The sequence below is a fragment of the Gorilla gorilla genome, chromosome 17, assembly GCF_029281585.2.
Source record: "Gorilla gorilla gorilla isolate KB3781 chromosome 17, NHGRI_mGorGor1-v2.1_pri, whole genome shotgun sequence".
NCBI classification, from domain to species: Eukaryota; Metazoa; Chordata; class Mammalia; order Primates; family Hominidae; genus Gorilla; species Gorilla gorilla.
In genome coordinates, this window is record NC_073241.2 from 80,965,558 (window position 1) to 80,981,423 (window position 15,866).

Sequence of the window (15,866 nt, forward strand, 5' to 3'; positions counted from 1 at the left end):
ATGGATGAATGTGTGAGTGATACATACGCTCATGAATGTGCATTGGGATCCTATGTATGAATGTGTGAGTGATACATACACTCATGAATGTGCATCGGGGTCCTACGGATGAATGTGTGAGTGATACATACGCTCATGAATGTGCATTGGGATCCTATGTATGAATGTGTGGGTGATACATACACTCGTGAATGTGCATCAGGGTCGTATGGATGAATGTGTGAGTGATACATATGCTCATGAATGTGCGTCGGGATCCTACGTATGAGTCTGTGATACACACACTCATGAATGTGCGTCGGGATCCTATGGATAAATGTATGAGTGATACACACACTCATGAATGTGCGTCGGGATCCTATGGATAAATGTATGAGTGATACACACACTCATAAATGTGCATCGGGGTCCTCTGTATGAATGTGTGAGTGATACATTCATGAATGTGCATCGGGGTCCTCTGTATGAGTGTGTGAATGGTACATATACTCATGAGTGTGCATCAGGGCTTTTGTTTTTGTTGTACCAGCTAACAGCATCACACCAGCTGTCCCGGTGTCACTGTCTTGTATCAACTGCTGTTCACATCAGAGGGCGACGACTCAGGCAACTACCCCCAATTCCCTGTGTGCCAAGGAAGTGGCCTAATGTCGTGGGTGAGATGGAGTATGAGCAACAGCAGATGATCACATCCAGGGGTGCACCCCGCCCTTGGCATTTCCACCTGGCCCCTCAGTGGAAGAGGTTAGTGTAGTGAGAGATTTCTCCACCAGATGGCGCTCATAGTTTAGCTTTATTTTTACTTTCATTGATGAGAAAATTTGCCCTGCTACCACCGCCGGAGAACGCACATGACTTATGCTTTCTAATTCATGTGCAGATTTCGTGTACTGTCATGTTTGGGGTTCTATTGAATTTTGTACAATTACAACTTATTCTTTCCCTCTGGGACCTTGGCAAGCAACACTATACAAGGATAGGCATTATAACCTGTCGGGTGGAGGGGCGGTGGGGTGTCATTTTTTTATCACACACACAGAAACACACACACATATACACACTTGCTTTAGGGATAAATTCTGCCATTTTGTTTTTTCCTGGTCCTCATCGTGGTCAGAATGGTGTGACCAGCTGATACCCTTTGTTTACTAGAACCCAGTACAGCAACACCAGTTCAGTATTCATGTCCATTACATGGTGGACAAAGCTTGGATTGGCAGCCTCAAAAAATGCTCACCCACCCTGAGGCTTAGCGATCAAAGCTCAGAGGAAAACAGCTGGTGGCAGGCTTGTCTTTAAAGGAGGATATCAGAACTGGTATGTGTGTGAGATGCTGTGGCTGGGTTTTACATGGTGGCTGTCTCTGAAGAAACTACCTGTAGGGCTGAGCTGACTGAGGTGCTTGGAAGCCTTATAGTAATACTACTGCATATGATCCAGTTATTAGGGTTTAAAATAACAGATGTACAATATCATCCCTTTCCTCAAGGAAAAATCCAGTCTACTAGAGACGATAAGAAATTTAGTCAGTCCAGTAACACAAAAGGTAGTTTCTGCTAAGTACATCATGTCAACAAATTTCCTCTGAGAGTTCATAGGAAAACCTATCCCTGTGTCTTGGAATACAACAGTGCCTCGCACAAGAAGAACTCAATATTAATTCCCTACAGCTGGGGAAGCGTTCAGTGAAGGATAGACCTAGGTCAGGCTTTGACAGGATTAGGAATCAGGCAGGGCAGGAGAGGGCATGACGGGGGAAGTGGGAAGGGAATTCTGTAACAGATCATCTATGTAGACCTGGTAAACCTCGGATAGCTGGAGCTCGATTAATTGGCACCCTCAGTAATAGATGGTTCCTTTAAAAATTCTATTTCATGAAAAGACAAAATCACAGTAAGATGACAGTTCCTTACAGTATAGAAGGATGATGTCCCCGAAGCCCAGCAGAATGATTAATCTTTAAGGCAGTATTTATTTTTATTCTTATTAAATACTGAGAGTGACCTCATTCATTCAACACATTTTTTTTTATTATACTTTAAGTTCTAGGGTACGTGTGCACAATGTGCAGGTTTGTTACATAGGTATACATGTGCCATGTTTGTTTGCTGCACCCATCAACTCGTCATTTACATTAGGTATATCCCCTAATGCTATCCCTCCCCCAGCCCCCCACCCCCAACAGGCCCCAGTGTGTGATGTTCCCTGCCCTGTGTCCACGCATTCAGCACATATTTGTGGAGTATTTTCATTGTGCTGAATGTTTTGTGGGAAACTAAGATGTATCAGGCAGGATTGTCTTCTCTGGAGACTTTGTGGTAGGAGAAAAGACAATAAATGTGAATATCACGATAATGTCAGAGAAAAGACAAAGACTCTACGGTAAGTACAGAAAAGTATAGAGCAAGACAAAAATTATTTCAGCTGAGGGTTCAGTGGTAGGATGTATTCATATAAAGATAAAAGGAGAGGAAGAGATTTTTGCATTAAGAAATGGCAAGCACAAAATAAAGAAGTCTGCAAGAAGAGACTGAATGGGGAACACAGAGTAGGAGAGCAGACATAGTGAGCAAGGCTGCTGCAAGCTTAGGTGAGAGCCATATGTCAGGCAGCTTTGCATGGCAGGTTAAAGACTTTCAGTTCAGCTGGGCGCGGTGGCTCACGCCTGTAATCCCAGCACTTTGGGAGGCCGAGGCGGGCGGATCACGAGGTCAGGAGATTGGAGATCAAGACCATCCTGGCTAACACGGTGAAACCCCGTGTCTACTAAAAAATACAAAAAATTAGCCAGGCGAGGTGGCGGGTGCCTGTAATCCCTGCTACTCGGGAGGCTGAGGCAGGAGAATGGCGTGAACTCGGGAGGCAGAGCTTGCGGTGAGCCGAGATCCCACCACTGCCCTCCAGCCTGGGTGACAGAGCGAGACTCCGTCTCAAAAAAAAAAAAAGAGTTTGAGTTCAGTAGGATGCTACATACTTTTGAGTAGACAGATAAGCTGATCTTTAGAAAGACCTGTGTTTCAAAAGATTAGCACATAATACCAACATATAAGATGGACTGACCGGGGGCAGAGAAAGGAGATAGAGGATTTGGTTAAAAGGCTATCCTATAGGCCCCAGAATGAATAGGACTTTATAAATTGACATTTATTGTTATCATTTTGGAACATATCAAAATCCATTCCTCAAAATTAAAAAAAATCTAAGCATATATAATTCACCAGATCTGAAAAGAATGTGTTAAGGGTTACTAAAAGCGACTGAGAACAGGAAGAAATGATGCAAGAAGAAGTGAAGAGCAGAGCCATGGAGAAGTGGGGGTAGGGGGAAGCTATTTCAGAATGCACCAGCATTTCCTGAAGGTGAGAGATATGCCCAGGAGAGCAGATACTAGAATCTTTGTTTATGACACTGGATGTGGGAACAGGTTTAAGCAGAGATGCTGGCAGAAGCTGTCACAGAATGAATTTGGTAGAGGAAAGCAGGGGACAGGGACCTCATCCAGAATTGTACCTTCAACAAGGTGGCTGTAGTTAATGATGATATAGTCTCAAAAACTGCAGAGAGAGTGGATAAGTGTTGTCACCACAACAATGATAACTATGTGAGGTAATAAATTTGTTAGCTAGATGTAACCATTCCCGAATGTCTGTATACCTCAAAACATCAATGTTGTACATCATGCTTACACTGTCAATTTTTGAAACACATTAAAACTTAAATTTAAAAAATGAAAAAAATTGTACCTATGAGCCACATTTGCAAGAATTTATCTTTTCTGCAGCATCACAGATTGCATTGTAAATATCTGCTAGACAGCCCCTCTCCCATAAAGAACACTCCTCCCCAGATTAAAAGGGCTTCCTGCAAATAGCCGGCCCAGGGATTCAATGATAACCAAGAAAAATGAGACCAAGTACTAAATAAACATAAAGGTACTTTAAGAATAAATGAAGCAAAAGAGCATCAAAACTGCTAACAAAGGATGAATATTGACTGGAAAAAAATGTTTCCATAGAGTAGAAAAACATTGTGACCAAATATTTTAACTGCACGTTGAAAGAAAAACATACACAAAGTATCACCTCTACAAATAAAGAATTTTTGAAAAAAAGTAAGAATGCAAGAAAGAGATGGCAAGATAATATGAGAACACAAAGTATGAGGGGTCACATCTTAGAAAGTAGAAAAATAGCCATCAAAGAAATGAAAACAAAATTGTAAGAAACACAGTGGATGACATGTTTCATGAAAAACACAATAAAGGACATAGAGGAAGAAACGAGAGAAATTGTAAAAATAAATGTAATTTTTAAAAATATGTAAAGGCATATATATTTTGCTGTAATTAGAAAAGAATGACAAAGGAGATTCAACATTGGCATAATTGGTGTCTCTAAGATGAAAATTTTTAAAAATGGAAAAGTGAAAAAAAAATTTAAGGCCAGGTGCAGTGGCTCATGCCCATAATCCCAGCACTTTGGGAGGCAAAGGTGGGCCAATCATCTGAGGTTGGGAGTTCAAGACCAGTCTGACCAAAATGGAGAAACCCCATCTCTACTAAAAAAGAAAAAAATACAAAATTAGCCAGGCATTGTGGTCCATGCCTGTAATCCCAGCTACTTGGGAGGCTGAGGCAGGAGAATCGTTTGAACCCAGGAGGCGGAGGTTGCGGTGAGCCAAGATTGTGCCGTTGCACTCCAGCTTGGGTAACAAGAGTGAAACTCCGTCTCAAAAAAAAAAAAAAAAAAAAAATTAAAATGTAATTTAATAAAATTTTATCTAAATAAAAATGACTTAAAGGCTGGGTGTGGTGGCTCACGTCTGTAATCCCAGCACTTTGGGAGGCCGAGGCAGGTCAATCACTTGAGGTCAGGAGTTTGAGACCAGTCTGGTCAACATGGTGAAACCTCGTCTCTACTAAAAATTCAAAAATTAGCCTGGCATGGTGTTAGGTGCCTGTAGTCCCAGCTACTTGGGAGGCCGAGGCAGGAAAATTGCTTGAAGCTGGGAGGCAGAGGTTGCAGTGAGCTGAGATCACGCCACTGCACTCCAGCTTGGGCAACAGAGTGAGATTACATTAAAAAAAAAAAAAAATGACTTAAATAGCTATGTCAAAAGTTCACACCACATGATAGAAAACATAGACCTAGAATGATCAATACTGAAATATAACCAAGTAAATCTGTGAGGTGTAAATATTTTAAAACATTTTCAAAAGTTCATATAAAGGAATTAGTCAGTTCTCAAATTCCTCTACAGCAGAATTTCATGTCAAAGTGTAACAGTGAAAATCTTAAAAAAAAAAAGTCAAGGAGAGAAAATATGTTATGAATTTTCTATGCAGCAAAACTGTCCAAGTATACAAGCTATAGACTATTAAAAGGAAAACTTTAGGCAAATTAAATTTAACAGAGTTTAACTGAGCAGAGAACAAATTGAGAATCAGCCAATCCCTCTCCCCACAGCCAGAATAGATTCAGAATGACTCTGGCGTTGTCACTCGGCTAGAGAGGATTTATGGACAGAAAACAGAACCAAAGTGCTGAAATAGCTGGATTGATTACAGCGGGCATTTGCCCTATTTGAACATAGTTTGAACAGTTGGTCATCCTTGATTGACCAAAACTCTGATATTGGTACAAGAATGGATAGTCAGTTTACATATCCAGTTAGGTTACAGTTCACTATGTACGAAGAAACCTTTGGGCCAAACTTACAACACGTAACAGGCAGCTTTAAGCTAAATTTAATTTAACAGTACAAAAATTATGAATATTCAGGAACTAAGGAAATGCAGTTTTTATGAGCCCTTTCTGACGAAACTTTTAGAGGATAAACTTATGTTAGCTGAGGGATAACTAGGAAGATTAAAACAAAAGGCGGGAAACATTGAATATATTTCACTCTAGAATTAACACTAATACAAACTTGGAGATTAGAGAAATGAATTCTAAGTCTCATGTGTTCAGACCATGTAGGAGTGCTACAACTAACAAACAATTGAAGGAAGTTAGAAAGAAGATGAGTAGTAGAATAGTTTTGCTGACAGTTCCACTAAATATTAGGCAAAGGCCATTTTTTAAAATTGAAGGTATTAGGAGAATTGGCATACTTAAGTGTACAAAGATAAACATTAAGAAAGATAATATTGTTACCTAAAACATAGGTGGTCAGGGAAGAGGAAATGTGCTAATTTTATCATTGCTCAGAATAATAAATTAATATGTATGGTTTAAAGAAACAAAGAACAAAGGGGATTATTTACAATTATACATAACATTTTTCTATATCAGAATATATATACCCAAAAATTCAAGCAAAAAAAAATACTACACAATAAAAGAAAATCTTAGAAAAAAGAGAGAAAAAAAAACACAAAACTAGGCTGGATGTGGTGGCTCACACCTATAATCCCAGCACTTTGGGAGGGCAAGGCAGGCGGATCACTTGAGGTCAGGAGTTCGAGACTAGCCTGGCCAACATGGTGAAACCCTGTCTCTACCAAAAATATAAAAAATTAGCTGGGTGTGGTGGTGCACTCCTGTAATCCCAACTACTCAGGAGGCTGAGGCAGGAGAATTGCTTGAACCAGGGAGGCAGAGGTGGCAGTGAGCCAATGTTGTGTCACTGCACTCCAGCCTGGGTGACAGAGCGAGACTCCCCAAACAAAACAAAACACAACAAAAAACAAAACCAAAAAAACCCCATAAAACTAAATGGTAGATATAAGATGAACGTATTTCTTATATTAATTGATGAAGGGAACTTAACTCATTTCTCAGAAGAAGGAATTTTGAAGTGGATCAGAAAAACAAATCAAACTGTATGGTATATAGAAAACATAAGACAAAGTAATTCAGTAAAATTGAAAATTAGAGGTGAGTAAAGTTGTGCTAAGAAATGCAGCAAAACAAAAAACAAAGCCAACCAACCAAACAAAATAAGATAAAAAATGATGAAACAAAATAAAACAAACAAGAAAAGAAACAAGAAAAAAAAGTAAACAAGCAAGAGTCTTAACATCAAAAATAGTAGAATTTAGGCAAAAATAAGGATTTAATATAATGAAAGGCAGTTTTAACCTATAGTGTGCGCCTCATGAGACTTTAATAATTATGCTTATCTACACATCAAATACCAATGGCACTCACGTTATAAAGTACATATTACAAGAGATAAATAAAAAGGAAAGAAGAAACAGAAGCACTAAGGGACTTTAATTCACCTCTTTCAATCTTTGATAGAGCAAGTGGAACATTGTGGGAAACAAAATAGTATGATTCACAGGTAGATAAGATGGATGTATCTCAAACTATACTTTGAAAATAGAGAACGCACATTTGTTTCATGTTTCTAGGGGATATTTAAAAAAATTAACTATAGAATAGGTCAATAGAGAAAAATCTCAATATGTTCCAAGAGGTAATGCAGACACAGTCATTTTTCACAATGTAATAAGAATAAAGCTTAACAACAAAATCAAATAATAAAATGTGCCTTCTAACTGGGATTTTTTAAAAGTTCTCTTATTCAACTTCTCAAGCAATAATGTCATATAATCAAAATATCATAATTTCTTAACAATAATTAATACACAGTGATTCAAACAACTTGACATGTAAAATATAGGCAAAGAAGTGAGGAAAACAAAATTCACAGTTTTAAATATTTATATCAATAAGTATGCATGAATAAAATAAGTTAGATATCCAATTCAAAAAGTTAGTAAAACAGCAATAAAGTACACTGAAGAAAAGCATAAAGAAGAAATTATTATAAGTAAAATTAGAAATTAATCAATTGGAAAACTGAAAATCACAAACTTAAGCTACTTCCAAAAGCTGGCACTTTACAAAATAATAGAATAAATAAGGTAACAGGTAATCTAAACAAAGGGAAAAATATCTATGTCAGGAGAAGAGACAGGTAAGCAAAATATATAAAATAAGAAAATGAAAAAGGGAAATAACTACATAATTATAGAAAAATTTAAACCTACCTATATTTTACCCAACTTCATGTAAATAATTTTGAAAATTTCGTTTAAGTCAGTTATTTTCTAGGAAAAATAATTGATCAAAATTGACCCCAGAAGAGATAAAACTTATAATTTTGTTAATTTGAACAGAAGAAATAGGTAAACACACTAGATTCAGTTTTTCATATAGAGGAATTCAATCAAATCTTTAAAGAACATTTCAATTCTTCAAGAACAAAGAATAAAAAAATCCATATTTTTAATGAAGTGAATAAACTATTGCTGTCAAAGCCTGATAAAGACTGTACAGAAAAGAAAGTTATAGAAAAATACCACATATGAAGATTAAGTATCCCAAGTAAATCACAAATAAGCAGAATTCAGTACCTCATTAAAAGATTCATATATCTGAGGAAATAGATTTATTTTCTAGGAATGCAAGGTCCTCAGTATTAGAAAAATGAAATAATGTACCATTATAATTGACTGAAGGAGCAAAACAGACACTGAAAATGTTGATAACATTCAACAAGTATTATTGCTCAAAACAGCAAAAAATATCAATTTTCAACATAATAAAATATACCTATCTTAGCCCAAAGTCAACAGTATGTTTAATGAGGGAAATACTAGAGATAATTCCTCTGAAGTCAGAAACTAAACATGATTACATAATTACTAGGTAACATTAGTTACTGCTGGTATTCACCAACACAATTAGAAAAGAAATTAGAAACCTAGAAACAAAAAATAAACCTATGAAAATTTGGAGTTCATATGATGAATAATCTAAGGTAAGAAACAGAAATACGCAACAAAAAATAAGAATATTCAATAAAATAGTGGAGTAAAAAAATAGCACACAGAAATTCATAGCTTTCATATACACAAACAACTTCTAGTTAGAACATATAATGGAAGAAATACTCCATTTACAAGAGTAACTATAAAGGGAAAATACTTATGAATAAAAATAATAAATGTGTACAATCTATAGGAAAAAAACTTTGCAACAGTTCTAAAAGACATAATGATCTCATGTTAATTTTAAATTTAAAGTAGCTCAGCATTATGAATGGTTTACTGAAATAGACAAGACACTTTTAAAGCTCATATGGGAAACTGAAAAATAAGCATAGCTAGGGCTGGGTGCGGTGACTCTTGCCTGTAATCCTAGCACTTTGGGAAGCTGAGGTGGGTGAATTACCTGAGCTCAGGAGTTCAAGACCAGCTTGGGCAACCCCATCTGGTTTCAAAATGGTGAAATACTGTCTCTACCAGAAATTCAAAAAATTGACCAGATATAGTGGTGCACACCTGTATTTCCAGCCACTCAGGAGGCTGAGGCATGAGAATCATTTGAATACCGGAGGCAGAAGTTGCTGCGAGTGGAGATGGCACCACTGACCTCCAGCCTGGGTGACAGAGTAAGACTCTGTCTCCAAAAAAAAAAGTATAGCTGGAAAAATTTTGAAAAAAGAAGATAAATGAGAGGTAAATAGCTTTGATATGCATGAAAATTTATTATTAAGCCACAATAATTATAATAGTGGGTTAACAGTGCATGAATTGATGAATAAACCAAAGGAAAATGATGGAAAACCTAGAAATAGTTTAAAATGAATATGAGCAAATTTAGAATACAATATTTCAGTATAATAAATGATATGGTTTGGCTGTGTTTCCACCCAAAACTCATCTTGAATTGCAGTTCCCATGATCCCCATGTGATATGGGAGGAACCTTGTGAGAGGTAATTGAATCGTGGAGGGGATTAGCCCCATGCTGTTCTTGTGATAGTGAGTGATGAGTTTTCAGGAGATCGGATAGTTTTATAAGGGGCTTTCTCCCCCTTGGTCAGCACTTCTCTCTCCAGCTGCCATGTGAAGAAGGATGTGTTTGTGTCCCATACTGCCATGATTGTAAGTTTCCTGAGGCTTCCCTAGCCATGTGGAACTGTGAGTCAATTACCCAGTCTTTCCTTTCTAAATTACCCAGTCTCAGGTAGTTATTTATAGCAATGTGATAACAGACTAATACAATAAATCACTGGGGAAAATGATAGAATAGCAGAATAAACTCTGAACAGATTATAGATTTAAGGATAAGAAATGAAACCATAAAAATAAAAAGAAAAATTGTGGAAATATTTTTTAATCTTAGTTTTGGGAAGATCTTTCTGGTTGTAATTCAAAATTTGTGAAGTCATAAAAAATATTTGTCTAATTGAACCAAAAAAAAATTAAAAGTGTTCTATATAGCACTTTTGGTCTTCCAGTACATTGTCTTTCATTTCAGGCCTAAACAAATGATTCAATTTAATTGCAGTAATAATAATGGAACATTTACAACCAAGTTAATGCATGAATAGGCAATACCAATTACATCAGAACTACCAGTTGGTTGACAGTTTAACCACTGATTGTAAAATCAAAGATGTAAAAAGCTTTTGAGATAGAAGTGTCAATATTAATGATATCTATAGTACAAAATATATACTTGTATTATTGAAAGTAGAGCAAGCATTCTATGTACCAGTTTGAATCTAAGATAATTAATATTTAATAATTAATTGATCATAATTTCAGTTCCAAAATGGTGTTGTAAACACAAGCTGGTTGCCACCACAGAAAACCAAAAACAAATATACAATGCCAAGATTATCACCAGCAATATCCCAGAACTCAAATATGAAAATGAGTCAGTTCCTGGGGCGATTGAGAAGTGAAAACAACTCTGAGCAGATGGTAAAAGAATTGGATTTCCACATCTGCAAGACCCCTGCCCTACATTTGCCCAGCACCAAGCATGCAGAAAATTTCTTCTGACTCATGGTTTCTACACTGGAAAAAGTAAGATTGAGGTGGACAATCAGCTTCCCCACTATCTTGGGTTTACTGGCAGGAGACCTGTTTCTGCCTCAACACATGGGCAGCATCATGAGTGCCTGAAGGGAAAAATATCTCTGAGGACATCAAGAGACAAAGGAGGGAGGTGAGACTTCCATCCAGCCCTGGAAACCCTGGTCCGTAACTCAGGCAAAAGAGACCCCAAATCAGAGTGGCTGTTCAGCACCACCAGGCTGTAGGAAGTATGTTCCACAGGTCCCATGGACACAAATCCCTAACCAGCCTTCTCATACTGCTGCAATATGCCCTTTGGGACCTCCCACATTCTGGAGGAACAGCACTTTGACTGTGTGCTAGAGCCAAGGCAAATCTGGGCTTAAAGTGCCATCTAATGCTGACAGTGACCTAGCAGAAAAAAAAAATTAAGAAATTCAACAGGTAAATTACTAAGAACCTCTAAGCAAACATATACAACACCCACCACCAACAACAAAAAGCAAGACAGAGAAGATAGAAATAAATAACTAACCTTTTAATGCAAATACATATATTTATCTCCACAAAAACAACAGCAGAAAACCATGACCTCCCTAGATGAACAAAGCAAAGAACCAGCATCGGACAGAAAGAAGATGGAAACTTGTGAGCTCTTTGACCTAGAATTCAAAATAGTACTTTTAAAAAAACTCAGTGAATTACAGCATAACACAAAAAATCAATTCAGAAATTTATTGGAGAAATACAACAGAAATTGAAATAATAAAAATATCAAATGGAAATCTTAGACTGATAAATATGTTTGATAAACTAAAAAATTAATTAGAAGTTCTCAACAGCAGAATGGATCAATCAGAAGGAAGAATCAGTGAACTTGAAGACAGTCTTTTTGACATTACAGTCAGAAGAGGAAAAGAAAAAAGAATGAAAAGGAATGAAGATTGCCTACAAGATATAGCAAATTATCTCCAAGGACCAAATCCAAAAACTATTGGTATTCAAGAGGGAGTTGAAAAAGACAAGAGGGTAAAAAGTTTATTCAAAGAAACAAAAACAGAAAACTTTTCAGAAATTAAGAAAGATATAAATATTCAGTTACAAGAAGGTTAGAGAACATCAAACAGATTTAATCTAATGAGACCACCCCAAGGCATATAATTAAATTCTCAAAGGTTGAGGAAAAAGGGGATCCTAAAAGAACAAACAGAAAAGAAACAGATAATTTATAAGGAAACTCCAATTCATCAGGCAACAATCTTTTCAACAGAAGCGATACAGGCCAGGAGGGAGTGGGATGGCAGTTTCAAAGTGCTAAAAGAAAAAAACTTGCCATCTAAGAATACTGTATTTAGCAAAGCTTGCCATCCAAGAATACTGTATTTAGCAAAGCTATCCTTCAAATATGAAAAAGAGATAAAGTTTTTTCAGATGAATGAAAGCTGAGAGAATTCACCACCACCAGATCTGATTTATAAGAATTGCTAAAGGGAGTTCTTAAGTCTGAAAAAAAATACTAACGTGAAAAAAGAAAATGTTTGAAGGTATAAAACCCACTGGTAAAATTAAGCACAAAGGTAACTCCATAATACTCCAATACTGTAGTTGTGGTATGCAATCCACTCATAACTTTGGTATGAAGCCTAAAAGACAAATCTATAGAAAACAATAACAGCAACAGCAACCTGGTAAGAGATGGGCAATATAAAAAGATGTAAATTGAGACAATGAAAGATCAAAATGTGGGGAGATGAAGTTAAACTTTTGGTTTTTTCTTCATTTGTTTCTATTCTTTTTCAGGATTTAAAATGAGTTATCATCTCTTTGAAATAACTTGTTATATCTATAAGATTTTTTTTTGTAAATGCCAGAGTAGCTACAATGCAAAAATCTGCAGCAGATACACTAAAAACAAAAAAGTAATGAATTATAATATACTACCAGAGAAAATAATTTAACCAAAAAGGAAGACAGTAAGAAATAAAGAAAGGAAGAGAGGAGTTCCAAACAACCAGAAGACCAGCAATACAATGGCAATAGTAAGTCCTTACTTATCACAAATAACACTGAATATAACTGGACTCAATTCACCAATTAAAAGCCATAGAGTGGCTGAATAGATGAAGAAACAAGACTGAACTATATGTTGCCTACAAGAAACCAACTTCACCTATAAAGACGCATAAGAACTGAAAGTAAGAGATAGAAAAGATATCCCATGCAAGTGAAAACTAAAAAAGAGCAAGAGTAGCTATGCTGATATCAGATAAAACAGACAAGTCTGAGACTGTAAAAAGAGACGATGAAAGTCCTTCTATAATGATAAAAAGAACTCAGTTCAAAAAGAGGATATAACAATCATAAATAACTATGCACCAAACACCAGAGCACCCAATTATATAAAGCAAACATTAATAGATCTAAAAGGAGAGTAGACTGCAATATAGTAATAGTAGGGGACTTCAACACCCCATTCTCAGTAATGGGCAGATCATCTAGACAGAAATTCAGCAAAGAAACATCAGAGTTAGCATTTTACCTAACTGTTGCAAAATACATTCTTTTTATCAGCACATGGAACATTCTCCAGAAGACCATATTTCAGGCCACAAAATAAGTCTCAACAGATTCAAAAAAGCAGAAATCTTATCAACTATATTTTCCGAACACAATGGACTAAAATTAGAAACCAATAACTAGAAGAACCTCAGAAACAACATAACCACATACAAATTAGACAACATGTTTCTGAGCGACCAATGGGTCAATGAAGGAATTAAGAAGGAAACAAAAACTTCATTAAAACAATAAAAACAGAAAGACAAAATACAAAAATCTATGGGATACAGCAAAAGCAGTACTTTTAGTAGAAGTTTATAGCAATAAATGCCTATATGAAAAAAGGAAAAGACTTCAAATAAAAGACCTAATGATGCACTTCAAGGAATTAGAAAAGCAAGAACAAAAATCAAACCCAAAGTTAGTAGAAGGAAAGAAATAATAAAAATTAGAGCAGAAATAAATAAAATTGGAACTAAAAAAATACAGAAAAGCAATGAACTGAAAAGTTATTTTTTTAAAGATACACAAAATTGACAAGCTTTTAGCTAGACTAAGAAAAAAAGAGAGAACATCCAAATAAATAAAATTAAATGAAAAAGGAGACATAGTGACTGAGAGCACAGAAATACAAAGAATTGGAGACTATTATGTACAACTATATTGTCAACAAATTGAAAAACCTAGAAGAAATGAATAAATTTCTGGAAACATACAACCTATCAAGATTGAACCATGAAGTGATAGAAAACTTCAATAAAACAACAGTGAGTAATGAGATCAAAGCTGTAAGAAAAAGTCTACCATCGAAGAAAAGCCCAGGACCTGATAGCTTCACTGCTGAATTCCACCAAACATTTATTTATATGTATTTGTTGAGATGAAGTCTCACTCACTCTGTCACCCAGGCTGGAGTGCAGTGACATGATCTCAGCTCATTGCCACCTCCACCTCTCAGGTTCAAGAGATTCTCCTATCTCAGCCTCCTGAACAGCTGAGATCACAGATGTGCACCACCATGCCTGGCTAATTTTTGAATTTTTAGTAGAGATGGGTTTTTGCCATGTTGGCCAGGCTGGTCGCAAACTCCTGATCTCAAGTAATCCACATGCCTCAGCCTCCCAAAGTGCTGGGATTAACAAGTGTGAGCCACCATGCCCAGCCCTCTACCAAACCTTTAAAGAAGAACTAATACCAATTGTACTCAAACTCTTCAACAAAACTGAAGAAAAGGGAATACTTCCAAACTCATTCTATAAGCCCAGAATTACCCTGATACCTAAACCAGACAAGGGCACAAGTGAAAAATAACACTACAGGCCATCATCACTGATGAACACAGATGAAAAAATCCTTAACAAAACACTAGCAAAGTGAATGCAACAACATTACAACATATTAAAAAGATCATTCACCATGATGAAGTGTGATTCATCCCAGGATGCAAGACTGGTTCAATGTATGCAAATTAATAAATATAATACATCGTATTATTAGAACCAAGAATAAAAGGCTTATGATCATTTCAATAGATACTGAAAAAGCATTAGGTAAAATTCAACATGGCTTTATGATAAAAACCTTCATCAAATATGTTAATATAAGGAGTTTAAACAATTCAACAGCAAAAAAGCAAACAAACAATTCAATTAAAAAGTGGACAAAGGGCAGGAGTAGACATCTCTCAAAAAAAGACATACAAATGACTAACAGGTATATGAAAAAATGCTCAACATCACTAATCATCAGAGAAATGCAGATCAGAAAACACTTATCAGAATATATTAATATAAGGAGCTCAAACAATAGCAAAAAAGCAAACAATTTAATTAAAAAGTGGACAAAGGACATGAATAGACATCTCTCATAAAAAAGACGTACAAATGACCAACAGGTATGTAAAAAAATGCTCAACATCACTAAGCATCAGAGAAATGCAAATCAAAACAACAATGATATATCGTCTCACCCCAATTAGAATGGCTTTTATCAAAAAGATAGGGAGTAACAGCTGCTGGTAAGGATATGGAGAAAGGGGGACCCTTGTATACTGTTGGTGGGAAGGTTAATTAATACAGCCACTAAGGAAATCAGTATGAAGTTTCCTTTAAAAACTAAAACTAGAGCTACCATATATCCAGCTGGGTATATATCCAAAAGAAAGGAAATCCATATATCAAAGAGATATCTGTACTTCCATATTTATTGGAGTTGTATGTATAATAGCCAAAATATGAAATCAACCGTTGTGTCCATCATTGGATGAATGGATAATAAAAATGTGATATATATACAATGGAATATCATTCAGCCATGAAAAATGAAATCCTGTTATTTGCAGCAACATGGATGAAACTGGAGGTCATTGTATTAAGAGAAATAAGCCACGCAAAGAAAAACAAAAAACAAACATTATATGTTCTCACTCATATGTGGGAACTAAAAAAGTGGATCTCATGAAGATGGAGAGTAGATTGGTGGTTACC

General features: G+C 36.0%; 1 pseudogene; it reads left to right on the forward strand.

The window, feature by feature from the left end:
- Positions 1-208: 208 nt before the first annotated feature.
- The window catches only part of LOC129528254 (transcription factor NF-E4-like), a 29,261-nt pseudogene continuing 13,603 nt past the window's right edge, over positions 209-15,866 (forward strand).